The 12,106-nt window shown below is 40.3% G+C and overlaps 1 protein-coding gene across 1 annotated transcript in view; it reads left to right on the forward strand.

Moving 5' to 3' along the window:
• The first annotated feature begins 3,045 nt into the window (after positions 1-3,045).
• Positions 3,046-12,106, forward strand: part of LOC149301585 (uncharacterized) — a 339,201-nt gene continuing 330,140 nt past the window's right edge. The window contains exon 1 of the mRNA XM_089484051.1: positions 3,046-5,774. The gene's annotated coding sequence lies outside the window, so the exon portion shown is untranslated. The remainder of the gene's footprint in view (positions 5,775-12,106) is intronic.

A 12,106-nucleotide genomic window follows, 5' to 3' on the forward strand; every position in this document is an offset into this window, starting at 1 on the left:
ATGACAAGGATTGACTTGTAAGCAAAACGTTTCCTACAATACTGGCATTTATGTGACTTCTTTCCTGTGTGGACTCTCTCATGACTCAAATGTTTTTCTGTAAAGAAGGACAATGACAGATGAGACTGAAAATCAGAGTTAAGGGAGGAGGGTGTTACCCCATGATTTATCCCTCATTAAACCCTCCTTATTTAAGATAAAATTAATACAGTTGCTGTGAGTAACCCAAGCATGACCCTGCTGCTTATGCCCCTAAATCCATCAAATGATTGTATCCTTACTTATAGGAGCTAGCAAAGAATGGGGACTGCCTTGAGGGAATGAGTGGAAGCAGATAGTCAAAGGACTGTTGAAAAAAATATTCCATGTGCAAAAATACTTTGATTGAGAGGCGGCATCATATCCTGTGAAACTGCTATAGAGTCCTGAGTCAGAGCCCAAGGCATGATGCAAGCTAACTGCAGAGGTCCTTTCTTGCTGTTTGGCACCAAGAGATGGCTCACAACCAATACAGTATACAGCTCACATGCGGATTGGTGTGGATTGGATTGGAGTTGTGTGTACAAGGGATGGTGAAGTTGATGGAAGTTGTTGAGCTGCATCTGGGAGTGTCACCCTCAGATTGTGCTGTATATTGGCTTTTCAATGCAATCGAAATTCAGAGCCAAGAAGGACCTGAGAGCCAATGTGCTAATCATTTTTGTCTGAGATATTTGCACCAAGGACCCATTGCATTCAATTTGGTTTCAGACCATTTTCTCCCCAGGAAACATGCTAAAGTGATTTAAACCTTTTTGAACACTCGGTTACATGGATTTGTAACTGGTTGACTGGCCAAACCCAAAGGGTGCTCAATGATGGCTCCTTTTCATCATGGATAGAAGTGACCAGTGGGGTCCCACAGGGTTGTGTCATAGGCCCAGTGCTGTTCAACATCTTTATCAATGACTTGGATGACAGAATTAGCAGTATATTTATCAAATTTGCAGTTGACACCAAATTAGGAGGAGTAGCTAATACCCCTGAGAACTGGATCAAACTTCAGAATGACTTTAATACATTAGAAAGCTGGGCCAAAGCTAAGAAAATTAATTTCAACACGGAGAAATATAAGGTACTGCACTGAGGGCGGAAAAATGAAATGCAGATATAGGATGGGTGACACCTGGCTGAATGAAACTATGTGCGAAAGGGATTTAGGAGTCCAAGTAGACCACAAGTTGAACATGAGTCAACAGTGTGATGCGGCAGCTAAAAAGACCAATGCAATTTTAGGATGCATAAATAGAAGTATATCTAGATCAAGGGAAGTAATAGTGCCACTCTATTCTGCTTTGGTCAAAGCCCACCTGGAATATTGTGTCCAGTTCTGGGCTCTACAATTCAAAAAGCACGTTGAGAAACTGGAGCACTGCCACCACCCAGTGAATCTCCAATGAATTCCCTTAGCACACACTGGGACTTACTTAGGACTTAAGTTCCTTCCCTTGCTAACCAGAACAAGCAGTAACCGAGCTAAGATAATCAATTTACAAATAACTGATTGGGAAAGGCAGAGCAAGGGGGATTGGGACCTGGACTTCAATTTTGGTGAGGGTCAAGTGCCAGACAGCAGCTTTAAAACAGCCTTGAGACATCTCCAAGACAGGGATGGACTACTGTTGTTGGTGGGGTGTGTGATCACATTGCCACCCAGGGGAACCCCCACATGGTTTTCCCTTGGGGGGGATGAAGAATAATATTTTGAACCTCAGTATCTGACAGCATCCCTTTTACCCCTCTTCTCTGAGCCATCGCAGGGCCAAGGGAGCCATTTTACACAAGAAGCCTCTCCAGAGTCTCAAAAGGCTGGAGGAGGGGCCAGGACTTCCGGTGGTAATGGCACCTTGAAGAGACACACTCCAAGAGGGCTCCTGGAGGCGTCTCAACTTTGCAGGGCAACTGAGGCAAAAGAAATACTCTTTATGCTTCAAAATTCTTGCCAAAAAAGGCAAGATCAGAGGGGGCTCGGTGGAAGCTCCAAAGACTACACAAGAAACCTGTGGAAACAGAAGTAAGCCTGGACCTGGAGGAACCCGAAGGGCTTGGGCTGAAATGGAAGGTGTAGGCAGGAGCTGAAGAGCAATCCACGGCCGTGCAAGAGAAGTGGGGACATATCCCACACAGAGGTGCCACCACATTTTTAAATGTATGTTGTTGAAATAGAGATTTCAAATGGATGTGGTGATTGAATGGATATAACATCTGTGGAAAGAAGTACCGGAGGGAAAAGAGAAAAGTGAGAAGAGTGCCAAGCTGAGTTTGTGGAAAGATAAGGAAGATATAGTCTGGACTAAAACATTTCTGGAGATTTACAATTAAATATAAAGAAGTTGGGGCACTATTGGAACTGTGTTATTTTCCATGGATTCCATTGGATTGGATTAAGACCTGAGCAGAGACAGAGGGGACAGAGGACTTTGTAAAGGACTAAGACTACATTTTTGAAATACAGTGGGGATAGACTAAAGGGTTAAAACAAATCAATCCTAGCCCATTCTGCTTATCTGGAGAACTCCACAGCCCACAACTGACGGCCTTGAAGACACAAGGAGAAGAGAGCAGGAGAGACGAAAGAGAGAGAGAGAGAGAGAAGGAATCAAGCGGTTGCTGAGGAAACGGAGCTTGGAGAAGACTGAAAGAGAAGAGGGGAGGAGAAAAGCGAAGAAGGAGGTGCTGAGAGTGGAGAGCAGAAGGAAGAAAGTAGAAGAAGCAAAGGAAGAGACCAAAGAGCGGAAGAAACCATAGAGCGGAACGAGAGATAGACCAAACCAGGAAGTTAAAACTCCATTCCCATAGAGAAGAAGGATAGAGGGGCAAGAAACCATAGAGCGGAACGAGAGATAGACTAAACCAGGAAGTAAAAGCTCCATTCCCATAGAGAAGAAGGATAGAGGGGCAAGAAACCATAGAGCGGAACGAGAGATAGACTAAACCAGGAAGTAAAAACTCCATTCCCATAGAGAAGAAGGATAGAGGGGCAAGAAACCATAGAGCGGAACGAGAGATAGACCAAACCAGGAAGTTAAAACTCCATTCCCATAGAGAAGAAGGATAGAGGGGCAAGAAACCATAGAGCGGAACGAGAGATAGACTAAACCAGGAAGTAAAAGCTCCATTCCCATAGAGAAGAAGGATAGAGGGGCAAGAAACCATAGAGCGGAACGAGAGATAGACTAAACCAGGAAGTAAAAACTCCATTCCCATAGAGAAGAAGGATAGAGGGGCAAGAAACCATAGAGCGGAACGAGAGATAGACTAAACCAGGAAGTAAAAACTCCATTCCCATAGAGAAGAAGGATAGAGGGGCAAGAAACCATAGAGCGGAACGAGAGATAGACTAAACCAGGAAGTAAAAGCTCCATTCCCATAGAGAAGAAGGATAGAGGGGCAAGAAACCATAGAGCGGAACGAGAGATAGACTAAACCAGGAAGTAAAAACTCCATTCCCATAGAGAAGAAGGATAGAGGGGCAAGAAACCATAGAGCGGAACGAGAGATAGACTAAACCAGGAAGTAAAAGCTCCATTCCCATAGAGAAGAAGGATAGAGGGGCAAGAAACCATAGAGCGGAACGAGAGATAGACTAAACCAGGAAGTAAAAGCTCCATTCCCATAGAGAAGAAGGATAGAGGGGCAAGAAACCATAGAGCGGAACGAGAGATAGACTAAACCAGGAAGTAAAAACTCCATTCCCATAGAGAAGAAGGATAGAGGGGCAAGAAACCATAGAGCGGAACGAGAGATAGACTAAACCAGGAAGTAAAAACTCCATTCCCATAGAGAAGAAGGATAGAGGGGCAAGAAACCATAGAGTGGCGTGAGAGATAGACTAAACCAGGAAGTAAAAACTCCATTCCCATAGAGAAGAAGGATAGAGTGTCAAGAAACCATAAAGTGGAACTAGAGCTAGACTGAACCTGGAAATAAGAAATTTATAAGCATAGAGAAAAAAGACAGAGAATTTAAAAGAACAGTATCATACAGAGATAAAACAAAGTGTGGATGAAAGATTTGGAAACAGTAAGGAGACTTAAAGAGGAGTAGAAGACTGGGGGGGGGATAATTGGACTGAATTGAAGGGGAGGAGCTGCTCTAAAGGGCTCTGGAGGATAACAGAGGTGAACAGCAGAGGAATAGTTAATAATATAACAGTCACTACAACAGCAGAAAGTTTGGAGGAATAAAGGAGTGATAGCCTTACTGACTGGCTCTTGGGAACGGACTAAGTTTAACTCTATAAAAACGGGGAAAAGGGAGGGGAAGACAGATAGGGATACCAATATGAACCCCAAAAGAAATACAAGAGCAAATGCTCAGAACCAGATCCCAAGACGTCAATCTTCAGAAGGACTTGGAAGTGTGGATATAAACCAATTAATTTTAGAGAAAGTAGATGGTCTCTCTGTAAACCTTGCACAGGAGATTTCTAAAAACTTTGCTCAAAACCTTGCTCAAGAGATGAATAAATTTAAAAAAGAGATAAAACAAGAGATACGAGCAGATTTAAAGCAAATTAACCTAACGGTGGATAAATTAATGGTGGAAATGCAGAATACAAAAAAAAGAGTCGACATATTGGAATTTAGAAGCGAAAAATGTGAAAGGGAACTAACAAGGACGGACCAAAAAAGGGAAGAAGAATTAGATGAAAGAGCCATCTGGGAGCAAAGGATGAGAGAACGAGCCGTGAAACTGAGAGGCATTGTTGAGGAGAAAAATGAGAATTTAATGGAAAAATTAATCCCGAAAATAGCAGAATTTATGGACAAAGAAGTATCCAATTTGGAAACGGAGATAGACAAATTGTATCGAGTGAACTCGCAGATTGCAAAACAAAAAGGAGTGCCAAGGGATATTTCATTGCATTTTGTTAGAAAAAGGACTAGGGATGCTTTTCTAAACAAACATAATGAAATACCTTTTGAATTTGATGGTCATGAAGTGAAAGTATTAAAAGACATCCCGGCTAGATTACTTCGTAAAAGACGTGAGTACACAAATTTGACAGCTTTTCTGAGGAGAGAAAAAATACAATACAGATGGCAAACCCCTGAAGGGATAACATTTTGGTGGGGAAAAAAGAGAATTAAAATTCACACACCAGAACAAGCTAAAGCATTTCTGAGAAAAAAGAAGGAAAAGACAGACGGAAATGATATGGATGAAGATGAAACTGATGATCCCAATAAAGATGAGCAAGAAGAAGAGGAAGAGGAAGAAAGAGGAGAGGCAACAGGAGAGTTAAATTCAAAACTCCCTACAGATGATGAACCAACCTTTGATGAAGAAGACGAAGGAGATAAGAGAGAAGAATTGAGAGGTGACCAAAGTGGCATATCAATGAATTTGGATGGACAGATGACTTATTCAGAAGAATTAATTGATTTAGACTGGAGGGACCAACAATACCGGGAAGAGGAAGACAACAATTTTGATGAATACTTTGACAACTAAGACTGTGATTAGTATAATTTGAATATTCGGCAGTAAGATATTTATAAATGCATAATGGGCTCACACACTAATTTGAAAATCTGTACTTGGAACGTACAGGGTTTGAACACTCCCCAGAAGAGAAAGAAAATATTCCACTATTTAGGAAAGATGAAACTAGATATATGCTGCCTGCAGGAGACTAGAATCAAAAATAAAGACAAGAAATATTTGCGATGTCATAAATTAGGACAAGAATTTGTTTCTGCAACCAAAACAAAGAAAAAAGGGGTGGTAATGTATGTAAATAACAAATATGAGGCAAAGAAAATAAGTGATGACCCAGAAGGTCACTTTTTAGCAGTAGAGATGTTATTCAATATGCAAAAGATATTAGTGATTGGTATTTATGGCCCCCACACAAATAAAGGCAAATTTTATAAAAAAATAAGTGAGACATTAATTGATTGGGAATATGAATCATATATAATGGTGGGAGATTGGAACGGGGTGGTAGATACAAAATTAGATAGACACTCAGACAGAGTAATGAAAAAAAATCAAGGAAAACTCCCAAGGGATTTCTTTGAGATGATGGAAATGTTTACAATGCAAGATGTGTGGAGAGCAAAATATGGGGACTCAAAAGAATTTACTTTTTTTTCTAATTGTCATAAATCTTGGGCAAGAATTGATATGATCTGGGCTTCTACAAATATTATTTCAAAAATTAATAATGTAAAGACGCATCCCAAGGTGTGGTCAGACCACAACCCCGTTAGTGTAGAATTTCGATTTGGAAAGAGAGAATATAACTGGTGTCTGAACCAAAACTTGCTGAAAGATGAGAAGATCGTAGGAGAAATAAAGACGGACATTGAGAATTTTTTTAAGGAAAACATGAATGGTGAATGCTCAATGGGAATAATATGGGACACCATGAAGGCTGTTATAAGAGGCTGCTTATTTAAAAAAGGGGCAGAACAGAAAAAAAAAGAAGGGAATAAAAATGGAGGAATTGAATAGACAATTAAGAAACTGGGAAAATATTTTAAAGAGAGAGGGGAGTAATAAAGAAGCAAAGCAGGAAATTAAATATATCCAAAAACAAATAGAAATATTAACAACAGAAGAAATAAATAGAAAGTTGAAATATGTAAGACATAGATATTATGAGGCATCAAACAAACCAGGGAAAGTGTTAGCGTACTATTTAAAAAAGGAAAGAGTAAAAAGAACAGTTTTGAAAATAAAAGAAGGAGGGAAGATTATATCAGATAAAGAAGGGATTAAAAAAACCTTTTATAACTATTATTCGGATTTATTTAAAGAAGGTAAATACAAAAAAAAGAAAAAAAGAAAATTGAGGATTATTTGGAGCAAGCTGAAATAAAAGATATAACAGAGGAACAAAAAAGACTGTTAAATGAACCCATAACAAAGGAAGAACTATCACAGGCTATTGGGAGGAGTAAATCAGGGAAAGCAGCAGGCCCAGATGGTTTTTCCAATGAGTTTTATAAAATATTTGAAGACTCAATATGTTCATATTTAGTGGAAACTATGAACCAAGGTATTAGAGACAAATTACCTCAAACATGGAGTCAGGCCAACATAATCTTAATTCCAAAGGAAGATAAAGATTTATTAGACCCCAAAAATTATAGACCAATTGCTTTATTAAATGCAGATTATAAATTATTAGCTTCAATTTTAGCAAACAGATTTAAGAAAGTATTAATAAATTGGATTGATACAGACCAAAACGGCTTTCTCCCCAGTAGAAAAATAAAGGATAATATTAGAAATATAATTGATATACACGAAAAAAATATTCATAAAAAATTGGTCATGATTTTTCTAGACGCGGAGAAGGCATTTGATAACATCAGGTGGGACTTCATGTTTGGGGTATTAAAGAAAATGGGGGTTGGAGAAAATTTTTATACTTGGATTCAAAGGATATATACATCTCAAGAAGCAACAGTGTTAATTAACGGGGGGAAAACAGAAAAATTCAGTGTAACTAAAGGTGTAAGGCAAGGATGTCCCCTTTCCCCTCTTTTATTTATAACTGCATTGGAGATATTATTAAACAAAATTAGAAAAGAAAAGACAATAGAGGGAGTAAAAGTGGGTAATGAAGTGTACAAACTTAGGGCCTATGTGGACGATTTAGTTTTAACAATTACAGAGCCAAATGATAGCATAGAAAACTTGATGAGAATTCTTAGGCATTATGGGAAAGTAACAGGCTTTAAAATTAATAACACAAAAACAACAATGCTCTCTATGAACTTGTCCAAAGAAGGAGAAGAAGAGATGAAGAAGAAAACAGGGTTCCAAATTAAAAAAATGGTAAAGTATCTGGGTATCATAATAACAGTTAATAATAAAGAATTATTTCAAAACAATTATGAAAAAATTTGGAAAGAGATTTAAAATGATATGAAAAAGTGGGATAAATTGAAATTATCTTGGATGGGTAGAACTGCGACGATAAAGATGATTATCGTCCCTAAAATGATTTTTCTTTTTCAAAATCTCCCAGTAATTTTGAATAATGCACCATTCAATAGGTGGAAGAAGGATATGAGGGAATTTGTGTGGCAAAAGAAAAAAGCAAGAATACAAAGTAAAATCATTGAGGATAAAATTGAAAAAGGCGGGATGGCATTTCCAAATTTGAAATGGTATTTTGAAGCATGCGTTTTTGATTGGCTAACAGATTGGTTTAAATTAGAAGATAAAAGATTATTAGTATTGGAAAGTTATGAGCTAAGATATGGGATACATGCATACCTCTTCTATGGAAAAGTAAAAATGGATAGAAATTTCAACAATAACATAATACGTAAATCATTACTTTTAATATGGAATAAAAATAAATGGAAATGGTGCAGTAAAATACCACTGTGGGTTTCCCCAGCAGAATCTTTGATTAGAAGAGAAGAATATAGGAGTAATAACTGGATTAGATACTCAGATATTTTAAAGAAAACACAAAACAAATACACAATGATGACACAAGAAGAATTAAGAGGAAAAGGAATAAATTGTAATTGGTTTTCATATAGACAATTGGTAGACAATAATAATGGGTTTCCTTTAAAAGAAAGAAGCAGTTTGCTTTTATGTCTAATGCTGATTTTTGTTGTTCTTGTTTGTTTCTATGTTTATTTGGTAATAATATGAGATGGTCTGCTCTGCCTCCTTCCTTCTTCCATGAAAATCTCTTAATAAGGAAACTGGGGAGACTTTTAAAACCTCCCAAAGGAGACACTTTTGGCCTTTTTTGGGGGACTAGCCTCCTCTTAGAAGCCAAAGTGCAATGTTTGTGAAGAAGAATAAGAATAAGGCTTACATTAAAACTATGCTTCCCATTTCTGACCCCTTTTAAAACCCTTGTTCCCCAGAAGGAGCAGAGCTGTGTAATAAGAAAACCCTCTCAGAAAAGAGACACAAAAGACACACAAAGGACACACTTCCTTCCTTTTGGCCCAAGGAGCCTGGCCTCCTTCTGACTCTGGAGCCTCAGGAGAGAAAGAGAAGCCTCTGTTCAACTGAGACTCAGAGAAGGTTCCAGAACATTATTCCCCACAGTCACAAGCAGCAGAAAATGGCCTCCAGAACACAAAATGGCCACCTCCACCTCAGCACTTGGCAGTTGGAGACCTCAGCACAGCAGTGAAGCCTACCACTTCCAGGCCTTGTCCCTCTCCTCTCCTCTCCTTCCCTCCTTGTCTTTGTCTCTCTCCTTCCTCCTTGTCTCTCTCTGTCCCCGTCTCACTCTCTCTTCCGCGCACAGAGCTAAATAGAGAGGCAGAAGCTCCTCCCCTTCTTCATTCTGGCCAATGGTGTAAGAGGAGGTGGAAGACCCCTCCCCCTGCCCCACCCTCACAGGCTCCTCCTGCAGTTAATATGGAAGAAGGCAGGAGGGACTGAGGGACCCTGGAGCCCCAGCCACACAGACACTGGCCAAAGGCACACATTCCCAGAGCCTAAGACCCATGAGATGGCAGCCCTATGCAGGGCAGGACCCTCCTGTCTCTGGCCCTGTGGATGCTGGGAGATCCAGTCCAGGGAATACACTGTGAATCCCATTGGCAAGAGAAAAGGCTATTACTGCCGTTCAGATCCAGTTTGCCCCAAATCCTTTATGAGGCCAGAAACCCCTTTGTTAGGAAGCGAACCCTGAATATCTCAGGAAGGCCCTATATCTCCCAAGGCCCCCTCCCTCCAGGACCCCCTTCCACTCTTCCCTCAGTCTCTCTCTCCCCTGAAGGCCTCCAACTGACAACTGCCAAGCGCTCAGGCAGAGGGGCCATTTTGTGTTCCGGAGGCCATTTTGTGCTGCTCGTGACTGTGGAGAATAATGTTCCAGAACCTTCTGTGAGGCCTCAGTTGAACAGAGGCTTCTCTTTCTCTCCTGAGGCTCCAGAGAGAGAAGGAAGCCAGGCTCCTTGGGCCAAAAGGAAGGAAGTGTGTCTCTTTTCTGAGAGGGTTTTCTTATTACACAGCTCTGCTCTTTCTGGGGAACATGGGTTTCAAAAGGGATCAGAAAGGGAAGATAGTTTTAATACAATCCTTATTTTGCTTCTTCACAAACATCACACTTTGCCTTCTAAGACAAGGCTTGTCTCCCAAAAAAGACGAAAAGTACCTCCTTTGGGAGGTTTTAGAAGTCTCCCCAGTTTTCTTACTCAGAGACTTTTACGCACGAAGGAAGTTGACAAACCAGATCATCTCATATTACCAAGAATGAAAGAAACAAATATAGAAACAAAAAACAAAAATAAGGATTAGACAGAAAAACAAAGTGCTTATTTTTTGAAAAGGAAAACCATTATTAAGAGGGTAAAAACCAGACTTAGGTGCTTCAACCCTTTTACAACCAGCTCAGGCTGTATCTGCCCTGTAGAAATATTCCAGTTTGAAACTGTGTTAACTCTCCTGGCTCCATCCTGAGGAATCCTGGGATTTGTAGTTTCTTGCAGCACCAGAGATCCAGAGCCACCCCAAGATAAGCCTCTCCAGGGCTCTCTTGGTCCTCCTTTGCCTGCGAATACTGCCTATCTCAGGGAGTCGCTATAATAGATCATCAGGAAAACCTTTAGGTATTGTTAATGTATAGTATAAAATTTATTCGGTCATTGACCAACAAAATCACAACATATAAATATGGAAAGTCACAACAGAAATTCATAGATTTCTATACACGATTATGAACATTAACATCATACACAATTATACAAGCATTAAAATCATAAATAAAAGCAAAGGCTCTTACCATTTCAAAAAATAATTAAGGCAAATCTGGTGCCAACCGCCAACTCTCCTAGGATTCTCCTAAGATCATACGGTCTATACAAAATTGGCTTTGTTAGTTCCCAGTGCCCTTGCGTTAAAACTTTATGTCTATAGTATGCACAGATTTTGAGGCATAAGCAAAGTAAGGCGGCAACTTAGATGGTAAACAGCGGATATCATATTCTAAAATATTATGATCCCAATTTTTTGTTGACAAACATTGAACTCAGACATGTCCAAGGTCGAACTTCGTTACTTCCTAGGTTCTTCCCTAAATGTCTTAACCTAACAGATTTACAGACTTGCCTATGTTAGTTCCCATTTACCATTTGGGGTCGGAGTTTACATACAATGTAACAGAACTTTGCTACCCTAAATACCACCTCGGGTACCTGGCTATTTAGTAAATTGCCGAAGGGTTGAGACTGGCCTATTGTTGTGATCTCAAGCTGATCCTCCTTTCCTGAAGGATTTAGATGAGACTATTGTCACTTCAGACTGGTGCTCCATACCTGAGGGAATGAGACTGGCCCATTACCTCAGGCTGATGCTCGTTGCCTGAGAGATTGAGACTGTCCCACTGTGATTGCATTCTGATTTTCCCAACCTGAAGGATTAAGATGAGACTATTGTGACGTCAGGCTGATGCTCCTTTCCTGAAGATTGAGACTGGCCCATTGTGATCTCAGCCTCAAGTACCTTCCTTAGAGATTGATATGGGACTATTATGAGTTGAGGCTGGTACTCTTTACCTGAAGGATTGAGAATGGCCCATTGTGACTTCAGGCTGAGGCCCCTTGCTTTATGGACTGAGACTGGCCAATAGACAGGACTATTGTGATTTAAGTCTTGTGCTACTTACCTGAAGGATTAAGACTGGCCCATTGCAACATCAAGGTGATGCTCCTTGCCTGAAGGAATGAGACTGGCCCATTGTGACTTCTATGATCTTAGAATCATAGAGTTGGAAGACACCACTGGGGCCATCCAGTCCACCCCCTGCCATGCAGGAACTCTCAATCAAAGCTTCCCCGACACATGGCCATCCAGCGTCTGTGTAGACCTCTAAGGAAAGAGACTCCACTGCACTCTGAGGAAGGAGTCTGTTCCACTGTCGAACGACGAACTGTCAGTGAGATCCTCCTAATGTTGAGGCAGAATCTCTTTTCCTGGAGCTTGCATCCATTGTTCAGCGTCCTGTTCTCTGGAGCAGCAAAAAACAAGCTTGCTCCCTCCTCAATATGACATCCCTTCAAGTATTTAAACAGGGATATCATCTCACCTCTTAGCCTTCTTTTCTCCAGGCTAAACATCCCCAGTT

This window comes from Sceloporus occidentalis, unplaced genomic scaffold, assembly GCF_023333645.1.
Source record: "Sceloporus occidentalis isolate IW3139 unplaced genomic scaffold, rSceOcc1.0.p SCAF_21, whole genome shotgun sequence".
Classification (NCBI taxonomy): Eukaryota; Metazoa; Chordata; class Lepidosauria; order Squamata; family Phrynosomatidae; genus Sceloporus; species Sceloporus occidentalis.